The 15,114-nt window shown below is 41.2% G+C and overlaps 1 protein-coding gene across 11 annotated transcripts in view; it reads right to left on the bottom strand.

Annotated features, from left to right (window-relative positions):
* SHISAL1 (shisa like 1) overlaps positions 1 to 15,114 on the bottom strand; it is an 80,615-nt gene that overhangs the window by 48,159 nt on the left and 17,342 nt on the right. For 10 of the 11 annotated variants that reach the window (XM_053387636.1, XM_053387635.1, XM_053387637.1 and 7 more), the window contains one exon: positions 1,528 to 1,619. The exons of the other annotated variant lie outside the window; for it this stretch is intronic. The gene's annotated coding sequence lies outside the window, so the exon portion shown is untranslated. The remainder of the gene's footprint in view (positions 1 to 1,527; positions 1,620 to 15,114) is intronic. 11 annotated transcript variants of the gene reach the window in all.

The raw sequence follows: 15,114 nt of genomic DNA, 5'->3' as shown, positions 1-15,114 counted from the left end.
TGGCACCATTGGGGGGCTACCATCGCGACCACCCCCTGACACGTGCAGCGCACCCCACACCGTGCACCACGCCCCCACAGGCAGCGCACCATGCCCCCAGGAAAGGACGCCACACCCCCACAGGTGGCATGCCATGCCCCCAGGACACACGCCATGCCACCGTGGGTGACGTGCCACGCCCCTGGGATGTGCGCCAGCCACACCCCCTCCTGCTCTCCACCCCCAGTGCTGGAGCATGCAGCTTCGCCACTGCATTAATGTATCCTTCCTAGACGCATCCTGAGGAAAGAATCACAAAAGTCCATGTAAGGGTAGTCTGAGCATAAAAAATAAAAGGGTGTGTGCGCGCTCATGTGCACACATATACACAAATTTATGCACTGAGGTGTACACTTGGTGCATCTGGCTAAATGGGTTTTGGGGTATGAAAGCTTCTCTGCATTAAACTTTGTTAAGTGTTAAAGATACCACCATCTTTTTTTCTAAACCTGATTGTCAAGATTCATTGGTATATTCCAAGTAGTGGATAGGTTTTTCACATATCTGCTACATTTCAGACATTAATTTAAAGAAGTCATTCATCAGAAAATGATAGGGCAGAAAGTCACCCAAATTTGATGTTTACCAAGCATCTTAAAATTTTTAGGAGGGCACAAGGAACTGCCAGAAGATTCTGATATTTATTAGTAAACCTGAAGGCCTGCGTGCTCTTGGTAAATGATTGAATTTCGTCATCATTTATATTGGTTCGTTTGTAAATGTTATTTTTAAAAAGTCTTATGACACCATTTCTCGTATTTACTGTTACTTTTCAAAACCATTTTTGTTTTCTTTGAAAACATCAGTCATGTCATGCATTTACAATATCATGTTCCAGGATACAGGGATCTGTCTTGTAAAATCAACAGCATATATAAAAATCATGTGCAGCATTGTTGAAGAAAACATTTCTGATTATGTACAGTTTTGGAATATGACCCAAACGTATTCATATAAACATGTTCATATACCATGTTCATATCAAGTTACTCTTCAGATAACAAACTTTCCAAATTGGCCAGCAACCATTTAAATTTAAAATCTTCTGACTAGACTTCTAGAAAACTCTGAAACGAACGAAGAAATCTATCCCTTGGTGAATTGTATTAATTACAGAATGTAGTGCACATTAGGCCAAACTGAAGACAATTTGTATACACAGACAATCATTTGTTGACCTATTTAAATTTTTTACCAGTCAGACCTATTAAAAAATTTACTGGTGAAATAATAGTAATAATAATAACAATAGTAATAATAAAAAAATATTATTTCAACGCCACCCATCTGACTGGGTTGCCCCAGCCACTCTGGGTGGCTTCCAACCTAATAAAAGCACAATGAAAAAACAAACATTAAAAACTTCCTGATATATTATTCTGTGAGCATAGTTTGAAATCTAAGCTGAGTAAATGTGTGTCTAGCAGGAAAAGAAGTTAATTCCTACAGAAATGCAGCCTTTTTATAGATGATTTAATTTTAACGTACCAAACTGAGGACTCAGAATTCTTCATATACTCAAAGTCCATCTTGGCATCTTCAGTAAAAATTACATCGCAGATTTTTGGGCCAAAAATGTCCTGAGATGAAATAAAAGGAAAACAACGAATAACTCAACAGCAAATGATTAATGGCCATCTCATCCCTTGCTTTTTCCTGTAAGACCAAATGCAGTCGGCAACAGGTTTACCACACCTATCAGCCAATCACCCATTCCCACCACCCTTCTGAGTAATACCTCTCCGCACCCTCTCACTATATCTAAAGGTCTGGTGACTTCTGTTTCAGTGTATCTGAAGAAGTGTGCATGCACACAAAAGCTCATACCAAGACCAAACTTAGTTTGTCTCTTAGGTGCTACTGGACAATTTTTGTGTTAGTTGTTGGTCTCTGATTTTAATTTTTGTAGCTATTTTGTAGATAGATACATCTATTAATGTATGGATTTAATGGGGGACACCCCATGATCAGAGCAACAAGAGAGTTTATTGGCTTTGGCAGCAAAGTTTACTGCAGAGAAAACAAGTAATATGGCTGAAGATTCTCATTAAACTGTTTTCCCCAAAATTAATAAACTAGGGCAATTTTTTCTTAAATTTACCATCCAATTGATATTCATCTGTGACCTTTTATAATTAGTGAGTTATCTGGCAACTTTTAATGGTAAACATGAAAATATTCACTCTTTACTGCTGACTGCAAGATTCAGTCTGAAAATGCACACAAGATGGAGTGTGTGACCTTGAGATCATATCTCTTCATCTTTCCTTTCAGATCACAGAATGATCATAAGGTCTATATATTCATAGCCCGTGATATCATTCCTTAGTTTAACGAAATGCTTACTAGTACAGTATATATAAGTGTTTCAGGCATCGCCACCAGAGACAAACCAGGTGTACTGTGAGGTAATCACCTGGTGTTTTCTTTTTTTAATGTACTTGCAGGTAGGAAATAGAATGTAAGTGATGCTCAAACAGAATATTATTTGCAAATTCATGTATCAAGTGTTCTGAACTGTTTGAACTGCTCAACGTGCCTGATAGGGGTCTGCTAGGAAGCCTTGGTTCCTAATGGTGTCTGTGTTAAGGCCAATTCATGCCACACTTTTCTAAAACAAAATTGGTCCAAGTGGCACACAATCTGCCAGGTGGGTGACATTATAAAAACAACAGGAACAAAAACAGATACTGGTTTCCAAAAGAAGATGAAGAAGCAGTTGCATTCAAAGTTAGTAAGCTAAAAGGTCTTAGGCAGATGGCAGAATGCAGACTGACAGGTGGCCCGGTGTATTCTCCATTGACTCATGAAGCGAAATATGTCAAAGTGTAGAAGGGATCCTTTTCAAACTAGGCAGTACTTCTACAGAAGAATAACTGAAGGAAGGAGGCTATTCCTCAGAATAGGTACCGTCTAGTTTGAAAATAATCCTCTCCACACACCCTGACATAGTCACTTTATGAGCTGATGGAGAATACACAGCAAAAACATGAGAGGTGCGGGATCAAGTGGAAAAAACCACCAGCACAACTAAAACCAGATACTATAGTATTAAATTACATGGAGTAGCATAGAATGGAGCCACGAGGAAAAGAGAAAACCACACCATTCCTGTAATGTTAGAATTGAGCCTTAATGAAGATAAATGACTTTGCTCAGGCATAAATCTAAATTGCTGAAGGAATGAGCCTGGGTGAGTCTTGAACTTGCCGCCCCCCCCTCCCAGTCTGCCGCTGCCACAGGCGTGAAGAGTAGACTGGATATTTTTCGCTTCCTTTTTCAGCTAACTGGTGACTTGTTTTGTCTGAACTGAAAACTCTGGTTAGTGTTTCTATTTCACAACCTGAAGTTGGCTCATTTCCTGAAACCAGGAATGGGGAGCCAAATGTGGCCCTCCAACCCTGAGAATTCTCCCTATGCCACACCCTTCCCTGGCCCTGCTCCATGTTCTTGTAGGGCCTGGATGTACCCTCCAAGTGTGACAAGGCTTCTGGATTGACTATGTGGAGGAGAGACAGATGTGGGTGTAGAAAAGTCTGAGTTTTACGCAGCTGGAATGTAGCCTCTCTCTGATTGGCTACCTAGACAGATGGGTGGGCGGAGCCAGCACTTTGGGAAGGAGAATAAAAGGAGCTGTTTCTGAGAGAGGATTCTGATGGGGAGATGGTTTAAGAGAGAAAGAAGGTTGGTCCTGGTCTGTGTGTGTAACATCCACCCTGGGCAAATATCTACAGCTAGAGAAAGGACTCTCTGAGCTTAGAAAGGAAGACTGTGTTGAGTGTCTTGGGAGAGCATTCAGACAGGAGTTAACTGGAGGGCTGAGTTGGAGCCAAGAGAAGGAGAAGCTGTGAGGATACAGTCTCATTGGGTCTCCTTCCAGTCAGGAGGGGAGAGATCTTCCAGAAAGAGAAGACTCCCAAACCAGGAAAAAAGGGGTGCGTGGGGATCTCCTGGGTCTGTTATACTGCCAGAGGTATCTCAGGAGTATGACTGATCAAAGGCTGGGAAATGGACAGAAAGTACCACCTCCGTGTTTAAGAACCAAAGTATTAAGCTGTAACACCTGCACAACAACTAAGTTAAGGAACTGAAGTGAAAGAAGTGGAAATAAACTGAGCATTTACCATCTAGTCTAGAAACCTGTAACATCTAACTGAGGAGTAATAACTGAATTAAGCAGCTGACATTTAAAAGAAGCTGTGCATTTATTACCTTGTTTAGAAGCCAGTATCATCCACAAGATTAAGTATAATTATTAATAAGTTAACAGTTTCCTGAAAGAACATTATCTCCTGACACTTCGTTCTGTAAAATAAAACTTTCTTTATTGGTTCAACTCCTGCCTGAGTCTTCAAGGATATAAGTTTACCCTCACACATGGTGGCTATATTTAGAGCATACGTAGGTGGAATCTGCCACAATTGGTAGCCAGAGCAGTGGGATCTGCTACACATGCCAATAAAATCTACTTTGGAGAATATTACAGCTTATCCAGTCAATAGACAATAAGACATACATGAACAACAACCTTGATTGTAAATCAAGTATGAGTTATGTTCATCACGACATAGCTTGAATTGAAATGTTTCATCTATGAAAACAGACACAGCTGTATTCTCTGCCACATTTGCCAGATCATTTGCAGCTGAGTTTGTTATAGCCCTTGGCCTTTTGTTATGTCATCGTTTTTCAATACTGTCACCACTGGATTAGAATTAATGGCATGATATTAATACTGGCCCATGTAAACAGATCACAGCAGTAGTGAAACACGCATGTGGCCACAGTACAGTGGTACCTCGAGTTACATACGCTTCAGGTTACAGACTCTGCTAACCCAGAAATAGTACCTCAGCTTAAGAATTTTGCTTCAGGATGAGAACAGAAATAGTGCTCCGTCGGCGCAGCAGGAGGCCCCATTAGCTAAAGTGGTGCTTCAGGTTAAGAACAGTTTCAGGTTAAGAACGGACCTCCAGAACAAATTAAGTACTTAACACGAGGTACCACTGTACCAGGAGCAATGCAATGCATCTGTCCATTCCCAATACAGTGGTACCTCAGGTCACAGACTCCGCTAACCCAGACATAGTACCTCGGGTTAAGAACTTTACCTTAGGATGAGAACAGAAATCATGCAGCGGCAGTATGGCAGCAGCAGGAGGCCCCATTATCTGAAGTGGTACCTCAGGTTAAGTTTCAGGTTAAGAACAGACCTCCAGAACGAATTAAGTTAGTGACCAGAGGTACCACTGTTTTGTGGGGTCCTGCCACAGCTCACATTATATACAAGGCTGTGTTTAAATATTAACTTCCAAATTTGGTAACCCCTCCAAACCGATGTCAAAGTTTTGTGCTAGGTAATACATTAAAATCACTAAAGGTCTCACATATCTTAATGATTACAGAAATGAATATTATTAAATAGCAAAATTATAAAATGCTTCTAGAAAAGGAAAACTACATCTAGAAAACTGTGCATGGCTTACATCTAGGCATTAACATTAAATGCGTTGGAAAGCCAAACTGTCACCCAAGCCATCCAATGTCCAAGGTGCCAGCTTGGATTCAGATGAAGTGGTTGGACCAAGTTAGCAAAAATCTAGCATACTCTTAAGGTCAAATTCCAAGGTGCTACCTTGCCTCCCCAAATCCCTCCACTGCTCCCCTGAACCACCAATCTCTGCCCCTCCCCACCCAGTTTCAGCACTTGGCTTTAGATTATGAATATTTGAGAACCCCAAACATTCATAATTTGAGATTATGAATATTTGAGAACCTTCTCCCCAAATGGCACTGCTCACCTTCCAAATATCTTACATGTAGGGACAGTTCTGCTCTCCAATATCACCAGATAGCTAGAGGGCGTTTCCAACCCTTTCCAGGAAAATGCTGGCAAACTGTGCACTCCATTCTAATGCAACCCACTTTGCTCCATATTCCTAAAGACTCCTCAAAATGGAAAAGGAACAGTCTTTGCTGTTGCAAGAAGTAGCAGCTACTGGCGAATCAGCTCTGCCTAAGGGTTTGCTGTTCCTAGCCTTGAAGATGGTTCAAGAATCCATGTGGGCCAAGGAGCACTCCAGTTGGACACCCCAACCAGCCAGATAACCTCCTTGCTAGGCTTTGTGTGTGGCAACCCTGACTTACATGCATGGCAGGCCTAGTTTTGACTTCAATTAATAAGCTCCTAGCTTGACTTCAATTTCCCACCTCCGATGCCAGAACAAAAAACTAATTACTGCATGCCACCAGGGGAGCAGACACTACGAATTAAAACCTGCATCCTTTTGTCAAGCAAGACAAGGCAGAAGTTCCATGTAATGACAGATTAGAACTTTCCAACAGAACCTAAAACTATACAAAGGGAAAAGTTGGTGAGGAGGATGGGCTCTCTCAAAGTTGACAGGCAAAAGGGGGAAATGCAGAGAGGGAATAAAGAGAATGCTGGTGACAGAAGGTTGAATGAGCTTGTACAACCCCCTGACATTTTTTGGACTTTAGACTCTTTTGCCTGCCCAAGCAGCAATGTTACCCAGTTCCTGTCCAGTTCCCAATGAATCATTAATTCACTGGAATTAATTCATAATTCAATGAATGAATTATGTCACTCATAATATAAATGAAGTGTTTATAAACAGTTTGGGTCAAACATATCATCCTGCCTGCACCTTAAGATGTGCTCCACAGGTTCTTCTAATGTGCCCACCCTCTAGGACCCATGGCTATGGAACTCCCATGTTCTCTCTGGTTCTGGAAAAGAATTGGAATCTCGAGTGAGAGGCTGGTAGAAGAAAGGAAAGCTCCCAGGTGAGAGATGGAAGGCCTCACCACTTTCTGTGTGGGACAAGGGTTAAGAATTACTCTTTGAGACCCTTTGTGTTCTCTTTTCCCTTTCCCTTTCTCTCTCTGTTTTGGTTTTTATTCAGATTAGTCTCTTTTATCTTATTGTATTATGAAAAAGCTTTAACAAAATCATATTTCAAAAAAGGAAAAAAATGTAACGTTAAGTTTTTGTAACGTTTTTAATTTTGTGCTCTTTTGTCTTCCGTTTTGAATCTAAGCCATTTTGGATGGAGGAGCCAAAATATTTTAAATAAAATAAATGCAAATAAATAAAGAGGAGTTTCACTTGAACAAGGTGTATCAGCTTGAAAGAGGAAAAACAATAGGATTTGGAATGGTTTTTGTAAACTACTAAAGTTCTGACTTTGAAGGAAAATAAATTGACAGAGCTATCATACGTTAGGAGAGATCTTCAGTTATGAGTGAGGTCCAGCTCCAAGACTCCCAGGATAGTCACAAAGAAGCTGTTATCTGCTAACGGTTTTTATATTGCTATTGCTGTTGCCTTTATGAAAAGTGGCAGAATGTCTGCATCAACTTCTCTGTCTTAAAACCTTATTACAAGGGACCACTTCAAATGAAAACTCTTATGAACTGTGCTCCGACAAAGACACCAGGCTGAATGACTTTTGGAGAGGTAATAAACTCCTTTACAAGGAAGTCAAGAAGTAATCCAAACTGGAACATCTGCAATTTTCTTTTTCCCCCTTGCCACATCCTCTTGACAATTATAGAACACAACAATTCATGCTCCCCAAAGAACAAAACAGCTGAGAACATACAGGCAAGAACTACTGATGCACAAAAAAGATTTCCCTTACTGGATATTTGCTGCTCACTGCATGAATGAAACAGGGTCATTCAGAAATCCAGGCAGTGCTCATTGCTCATGAAAACAGCCAGAGCCTCTAGCTCAAGCAGACTGACTAAGCTCTGAATATGTAGTCATCTGTGAATTAGCCAACATGGGATATTATTATTCCTAAAAATAGTCAATATCAATGTGGAAACTCAAGTGACAGGAAGGTCATGCCAACCAATATGTGAAACATAATTTTAACCTTCCTTTCTTCTTGACTGCCAAATTATGTAGTTTCTAAAATTCAGGGTATATGACTGAAAGACAGTGAATATTTCTAATGCAAGGTGATCAAGACAGTGCCTGTAGCAAAACACATTTATGGTACTACCAACACCATAGGATATTCAGGAGAAAGTGTAACATTTTTAATGTTTTAATAATATGTTATATCTTGCCAATTTTATGCATTGCACTTATAGCCAGATCATTATAGCAGCTTACATGCAGCTCTCAAGCTATCACCCACCTGGGCCTTGACCTGCTCAGCTTTAAAAGTCATGAACTCTTGAACCATTCTCTAAGACAAGTTTCTTACTATAGGGCAGAACTTTCCAAGCTTTTCATGTTGGTGACACATTTGTAGACATTCACCATTAAGCCCATTTCCCAGCTACATTTGCTGAATTATGCAGAACAGGATGTTTTCTCTCAATATTTCAATACTAAATGAACATCAAGAAGAACTTGCAACCCCCGGCCACTTTCCCCAACAGTCGGTTATACAAGCAAGGTATTCAGAAGGGTCTGCCAAAAGCACTGTTTGGAAGCAAAAAAAGATACAGCCCTGGTTATTTCCTGGCTGGAAGCTAGAGCTGTCAGTCACAAGACAACCTCCATAGTCTTCCTTTTCCACTGTTGTTTTTTTGTTTTTTAATGAAGAGCTTGGAGGTGAAATGTTAACTATTTCTAAACAGACTGAAACCAGCTCTCTGAATGTTCTAAGTCTTCTGAAGAGCAGAAACTTTTGGAGCAGCCTGGTTTCAGGGAAGCCCTGCTTTGCATTGGACAGACTCCAAATCATTCTGAAGCAGCCCACTTAGATTCTGGATTTGGGCATTGTCTGAAGTGGAGACACATGCCTATTGGGCCATTTGAATTAAACATTTTGCTCCCAACGTGAAATAAGTTTCTCATCAGGTACAGAATGTGCAAAATTAAGGGGAATGTATTTCTTGATACTGCATAGCTTACATTTTGATACGGTTACAGCCAGCAGCATTACATATAGTGGTGCTTCTGAACAAAAACCCTACATATACCGTAATTTGTGATGTGAATTTACCATGCTGCTCTTCAATATCAAACACAATATTGGCTTTCTCTCTTTCATAAACCACACCACAATATAAACATACTGCAAAGCCATTGCAAAAATGTCAGCACACATGTGAAAAGCGCAATAAATTCTAACCTCTAGAGAATGACTTTCTTTACAAAAGAGAATAAGAGCGTTAATGAAAACTTGGGTTGGTGTTTTTTTAAAACACACACACACACACACACGTAGCTCAGCAGCACTACGACAAGAAATGTACCAAGCACAAGACTGCTGATTTGGAGGTCTAAAAGGAGGGACAAGCAAATCCTGGTGCCTCTGCTTTGGGAATATTCTCAAAAGTGGATCAATATGCTAGATGTCTGAAAATGTAATTCGGACTCAATCTCAACTGGGCTCCTATGAATCAGCATATGTTTACTACTTTTAGTGTTTGACGTTTCACTGTGTTTTTTATATTCTGTTGGGAGCCACCCAGAGTCTGATGGGTGGGTTATAAGTAATAAATTGTTGTGGTGGTGAGGGAAATTCCTGCCTCAGGGAACAAAAGGGTGGAACTTCCAGGGAACTCCTGAAGAGCTGAGAGTGTCTACTAGCAGTTCTTAATACAGTGGTACCTGGGGTTAAGAACTTAATTTGTTCTGGAGGTCTGTTCTTAACCTGAAACTGTTCTTAACCTGAAGCACCACTTTAGCTAATGGGGCCTCCCGCTGCCGCCGCACCACCGGCACGTGATTTCTATTCTCATCCTGAAGCAAAGTTCTTAACCTGAGGTATTATTTCTGGGTTATCGGAGTCTGTAACCTGAAGCGACTGTAACCCGAGGTACCACTCTAAGGTTAATTGCTATGCTAGATTGCAAAATCTCATTCTAGGACACCAAATTGTTTGGTTAACACCACATGGTAGCAGCACAACCTGACTTTAAAAAGGGGGGCGTGGAGCAAGAGATACTACATTTCACCAAGAACAGCAAAGGAACACAGTGCAAGAGTGTTAAAGGTAAAGGTACCCCTGCCCATACAGGCTAGTCGTGTCCGACTCTAGGGTTGCGTGCTCATCTCGCTTAAGAGGCCGGAGCCGGCGCCGTCCGAAGACACTTCCGGGTCACGTGGACAGCGTGACGAAGCTGCTCTGGCGAGCCAGCACCAGCGCCGCACACAGAAATGCTGTTACCTTCCCGCTATAAAGCCGTACCTATTTATCTACTTGCACTTGGGGGTGCTTTCGAACTGCTAGGTGGGCAGGAGCTGGGACCGAACGATGGGAGCTCACCCCGCCGCGGGGATTCGAACCGCCGACCATGCGATCAGCAAGTCCTAGGCACTGAGGTTTTACCCACAGCGCCACACCTGCCACCCACAAGAGTGTTAGAAGGCAACAATTAGATCTCTATAGCAGCAGCTCTCATTTCAATTTCTTAGACTCAGGGCACACACAAAGTAGCACAAGACCCTGCAATTGCATTCAGACCATGAATGGAAGCCTTCCTGGTTATGGTCACCACCAAGTAATCATGTGAAGATTCCTAAAAATGTTCACCCAGCTATTCAACACTGAGGAAAAGTTATCCCCCACCCTCTTAAAGGTTCGCGCTACAGTGGAGACTGGCTTCAACACCAAAAGCCTGGGTAAATAAAAATGGCTCAGCCTGGCACCTAAAACCTGACAACGGTGGCACAAGGTGTGTTTCACAGACAGGGAGCTACCACTGAAAAGCTCATTCTTATGCAGCAGACCTCCACCACTCCCCTGGCACACAGAGAAGGTCCTTTGATGAAGACGGCAGGAACAGGGCTGGTTCATGTCAGAAGCGGTGCTCCTTCAGGTACTGAGATCCTGAGTCACATGTATTATTATTTTTATATAATAAAATATATGTTGAGCCTTGATGAGGTTGCTATACTGCAGGTCCTTGAGGCACAAGATCCTGCTGTGCTACTTAGGCTGCAAACAGCCTTAACACAGTATCATATTTCTATACTACATTAGCGTCAGCATCAACTACTCCTCATTTACACACATGTGACATAACTGTAGCCCATTTGGCCTTAATATTAGATTAGTCAAGTGATTTTTATAATTGTAGGAAGGTTAAATATTGTGGCAAACTACAAATGAGGGGGGAATGTCATTATTATTTATTAATCATACCACCCTTGATCTGACGTTCTCATGGTGGTTTGTAGCGTAAATAACATCAATTGATTGAAACACAGAGGTAGAAAGTTAACAAGAAAAGGAACAGAAACAGCCAAGCTGTTGATTAATATGTTTCAGCCATGAAAAGGGAACAAATAATGAAATCAAGTGCAATAAAAGCCTTAATGCAAAACACACACATCGAGGCTTAATTCAAGCTGAATGACTGCATTAGTATAAAGAAAGATTATTTTTCAAATTTAGGCTGCAGGAGAAAGGTTACAGCTGATTACTTTCAGTCATTCTTCAGCGCTCTCTCATTAGTAATGACATGTAAGGCAGACTGAAAGAAAGTCATCATTTCTCAGATGACCAGAAGTTTGTTGCAAGAACAGAAATGATATCATAATACATGTACCCTTCCTTATACACTGGGTCAGAGCATAGAACGAACCAAGCAGTTTAGACCTATTTCAACTTGTTTTGTGCAGTGGCCTTTCCTTGCTCTTATACATAACAGCACAAAGGATCAACGTGGGGTTCTTTCAAAGGTGGTCTCATACCAGTTTTGGTATTGCTCTCCCTCCCTCCTTCTCAAATTCACAGATAACTAGCAGTAGTCCACTCAATAAACTCCCCGGGCAAAGCTTCATCAGTCATGATAAATAACGATTGGGCAGATTGAGGATGAACAATCCCAAGCACATTTGTCTGCCTCTTCTAGTGTCAATAAGCTGAAGTTCATCGGATTTAGCAAGATTAAGAGGGTCTGGACCACTGAGGATTTGGTATCCCAATTTAGCACCCCAAATCAGTATGGTTGTAAGGAATTTTACCTACAAAGCACTTCCTAAAATGGCCACAGTATTTTTCCAATTTGGGGGCAGGGGAGTCAAAAACCCAAAACTATGAGGATAAGGCTAAAGCAGTTATTTCACCACTCAGAGAGCTCTGCTGAAGGAAAAGCCTGCATGGCTACGATGATGATGCAGAGGAATAATCTCTGCCACCACTGACATAGGCCTTCAATCACACTCTGTGTCATGTTTGGTCAAATTCATTATAGGGCTTCCCCCACTTGCCCTCTGGCCCTCGTTCCCAGACCTGCCTTACCAGCCAAGCCTAACATACCGAGAAGGAATTTTCACTCGGCCGCAAAAGGTACTCAGGAGCTTCTGTGTCTACACCCAAATTGTCTTCTGTAGAGACTCAGCCCACTAATCGCCCCCAATTGAATATAGCAGACCCACTGCCAATAAAATGAATTTCTACAATTTACCCCAAGCTATCTTGCGGGGGTCTTGTGTGAGGGAAACTTCAATTCGGGAGTGTCTTTTTTTTTTTTAAATGATATTTATTAAGAGTTTAGAGATTACAGAAAAGAGAAAAAGAAAGCAAACAACAAAAAATTAACAACATATACATTACAATATATAAAAAATAGATAGAAAAAAGAAAAAAAAATAGAAAGAAAAATACAGCAATAACAAGAAAAAAATAAAAAATAAAACACACATCCAATATTCCATCTCTTTGTCTTTCATTTACTTGTTTCATCGACCTCCTCACACCTCCCTTTTTGTATTCTAGTTTAGTTATTTGTTTCAGCAAATTCTTTCCATCTTTCTCAATTTTTATTGGATAATTTATCTTAACAGTCTAACCTATCAATTAACTCAGCAAATCTTTTTCATCTTTCACAATATTCTGTCATTCAATTTACCTTAATTTATTTTAACCTTATCTTACGATAAAATACCTTAAATCCTAGAACTTAATACTTATTTATACATAGCTCCTAATATCATTTCTACTAAAGCCAAATGATTTCATTCCACCATTTTTCCTAATTCCCAAAATAAATTTTACCCTAATTCCCAAAATAAAATTTTGAAGCTTTCTTCCAATCTTCATCCAACGTCCCTTCTTCCTGGTCTCAGGTTATGTCAGGCCTTACTGTCCTTTCCATCTAGTCCATCAACCTGGTAGTCTTATGTCCGAGGCTCTTAAGTCTTTTCCATGTCCCTTCTGCGGTTCTTCTTCTTGTTTATACCTGCACTTTGCCTTGTCTTTTGTTGGTCTCTTTCTTAATTTCTTTCCTTTCTCATTAAGGAGTAGGTCTCGGGGAAACTCCAACCCAAAAATATCTCCATCTCCCCTCAACAGATCAGCCCATTCCCCACAGTCCCATTCCCCACAGTCAACCGGGTAGTCCAGAAAATATTTAAATGCATGTTTCAAAGTCCCTCCAAAATTAAGGACCCCCACAACTCCAGACCCCCCCTGGCCCACTCCAGGTTCAATCTTCAAAAACAGCGGCTTATGCTCCTGCAGGGCCTCGGTTCTATCCATTTGTGTTGCTTGAGGTTCAGCAGCAACTTCCTCCATTGTCTTCTGCATTTGCACTTGCCGTGTCAAAACAGGTTCCTGGGTTGGGTCCTGAGTGGTTTCTATATAAGTATTCACTGTTTGTCCAAAATTTTGAACTGCAACAGTCATCAAATTCATCTTCTCATGCATCTGCTCCAGCAAAGCATTTGTCTTGCAAAAAGCAAGCGCCAAAGCTTCTTCTATATCCATTTTTGTTCAAGGTCAGAGTCTGGTCTCACGATCCTAATTTCCACAGCTGTGAAATTCCCAGATCGACTCCAGCAACAATTTAACAAGCTCCCTCTAGAGGGAACAATTTCCATTTGTATCCATCTTTTAAAGGCAAGTCCAGCAAAAGAAAGTTACTTTCATTTTTCAAATTTTTGTTTCTTTTAAATGCAAAAGGTAACTTTGGAATCAATTTGTTTCTCTTCTTTAACTATCTGTCAAAGAACATTCCATTCACAGTTGATGGGCTTCCCCAAAAGTTTCTGTCTCTGACACCCCGTTCCCAGGTTTGAGACGGTGGAAATTTATCTTTCTTTACTCTCTCTCCGCAAGCTTAAACAATCAAAATTCCCCCTCATTTCCCCTGCTTCCAAGAGGGGTTTTGATGGTTAAAAATGAAGGAAATTTAGGTTTTTATATACAACTTTCCAGACTTTGGCTTGCACAATTTTTCCTTCAGTCTATATACAAAAAGCGGAAGGCGGACTTCCTGTTTATGCCAAATTAAAGTGTTTCTTAATCCAATTTTTCGTTCTACTCACGGGTACTTGTTTAGAGTCCAATTGTCCACAGGAAAAAGTCAGCGCTCTCCGGCAACGGCTGTGCGGCTTCACTCCGTAAAAATAGCGGTCGATTCAAGACACCGCGCTGCTCACCCCACGTCGCTTCGGATCCCCGAAAAAGGGGTTTCCCTGTGAGTAGGGGAGGCGCTCCTGGTGTCAGCTGAATCCCACGTTCCCAGGCTTCCTCCACCTGGGATTTTTTAAGGGGTCTCCGCCTTCGCCGCAGCGGCAAGACCCGATTTTCACGGAGCGGGTTCCTCTGAGTCAGAGGAATTTCGCCATTGCCGATGGTGCTAACCCGGAAGTCCAATTCGGGAGTGTCAGGCAGGAGTTGAGCAAACAAGAAAACTTTTATTTACAAAAAGAGGTTGGTGAAACAAAGTTGGGTCAGGAGATGTGTTCTTTCAGTAGAAGTTAACTAAAGTAAACTAAATATAAAGTAAACTAAATATAAAGATGTCAAAGCTTTTCTTAAACTTCACTTGCTAAAAAATCAGCCAGTATGCTTCAGGTAGATGTCCAGGTTTCCAGAATAGGTGGTAAAATGCTTAACTTGGTTTCTGTTACTTCACTCTCATTCCTTTACTTAGTTGTGTCAGGTGTGACAGTTAAATACTTTGGACACAGCACAGCTTCCTTCGCAGCTTAATACTTTGGTTCATGAGTGAGGGGCGCTTTCCATCAGTTGCCCACTCTCTTAACAACCCCACTCCTGAGGTATTCGAATCAGTATAACAGAGCCAGGGAGTCTGTCTTCCCACAGGGTCTCCCTCTCCTGGCTCAGACTCAGC

This window comes from Podarcis raffonei, chromosome 5 (genome assembly GCF_027172205.1).
Source record: "Podarcis raffonei isolate rPodRaf1 chromosome 5, rPodRaf1.pri, whole genome shotgun sequence".
Lineage (NCBI taxonomy): Eukaryota > Metazoa > Chordata > Lepidosauria > Squamata > Lacertidae > Podarcis > Podarcis raffonei.
The sequence above is the reverse complement of the archived record's forward strand: the minus strand, read 5'-3'. Positions and strand labels throughout refer to the sequence as shown.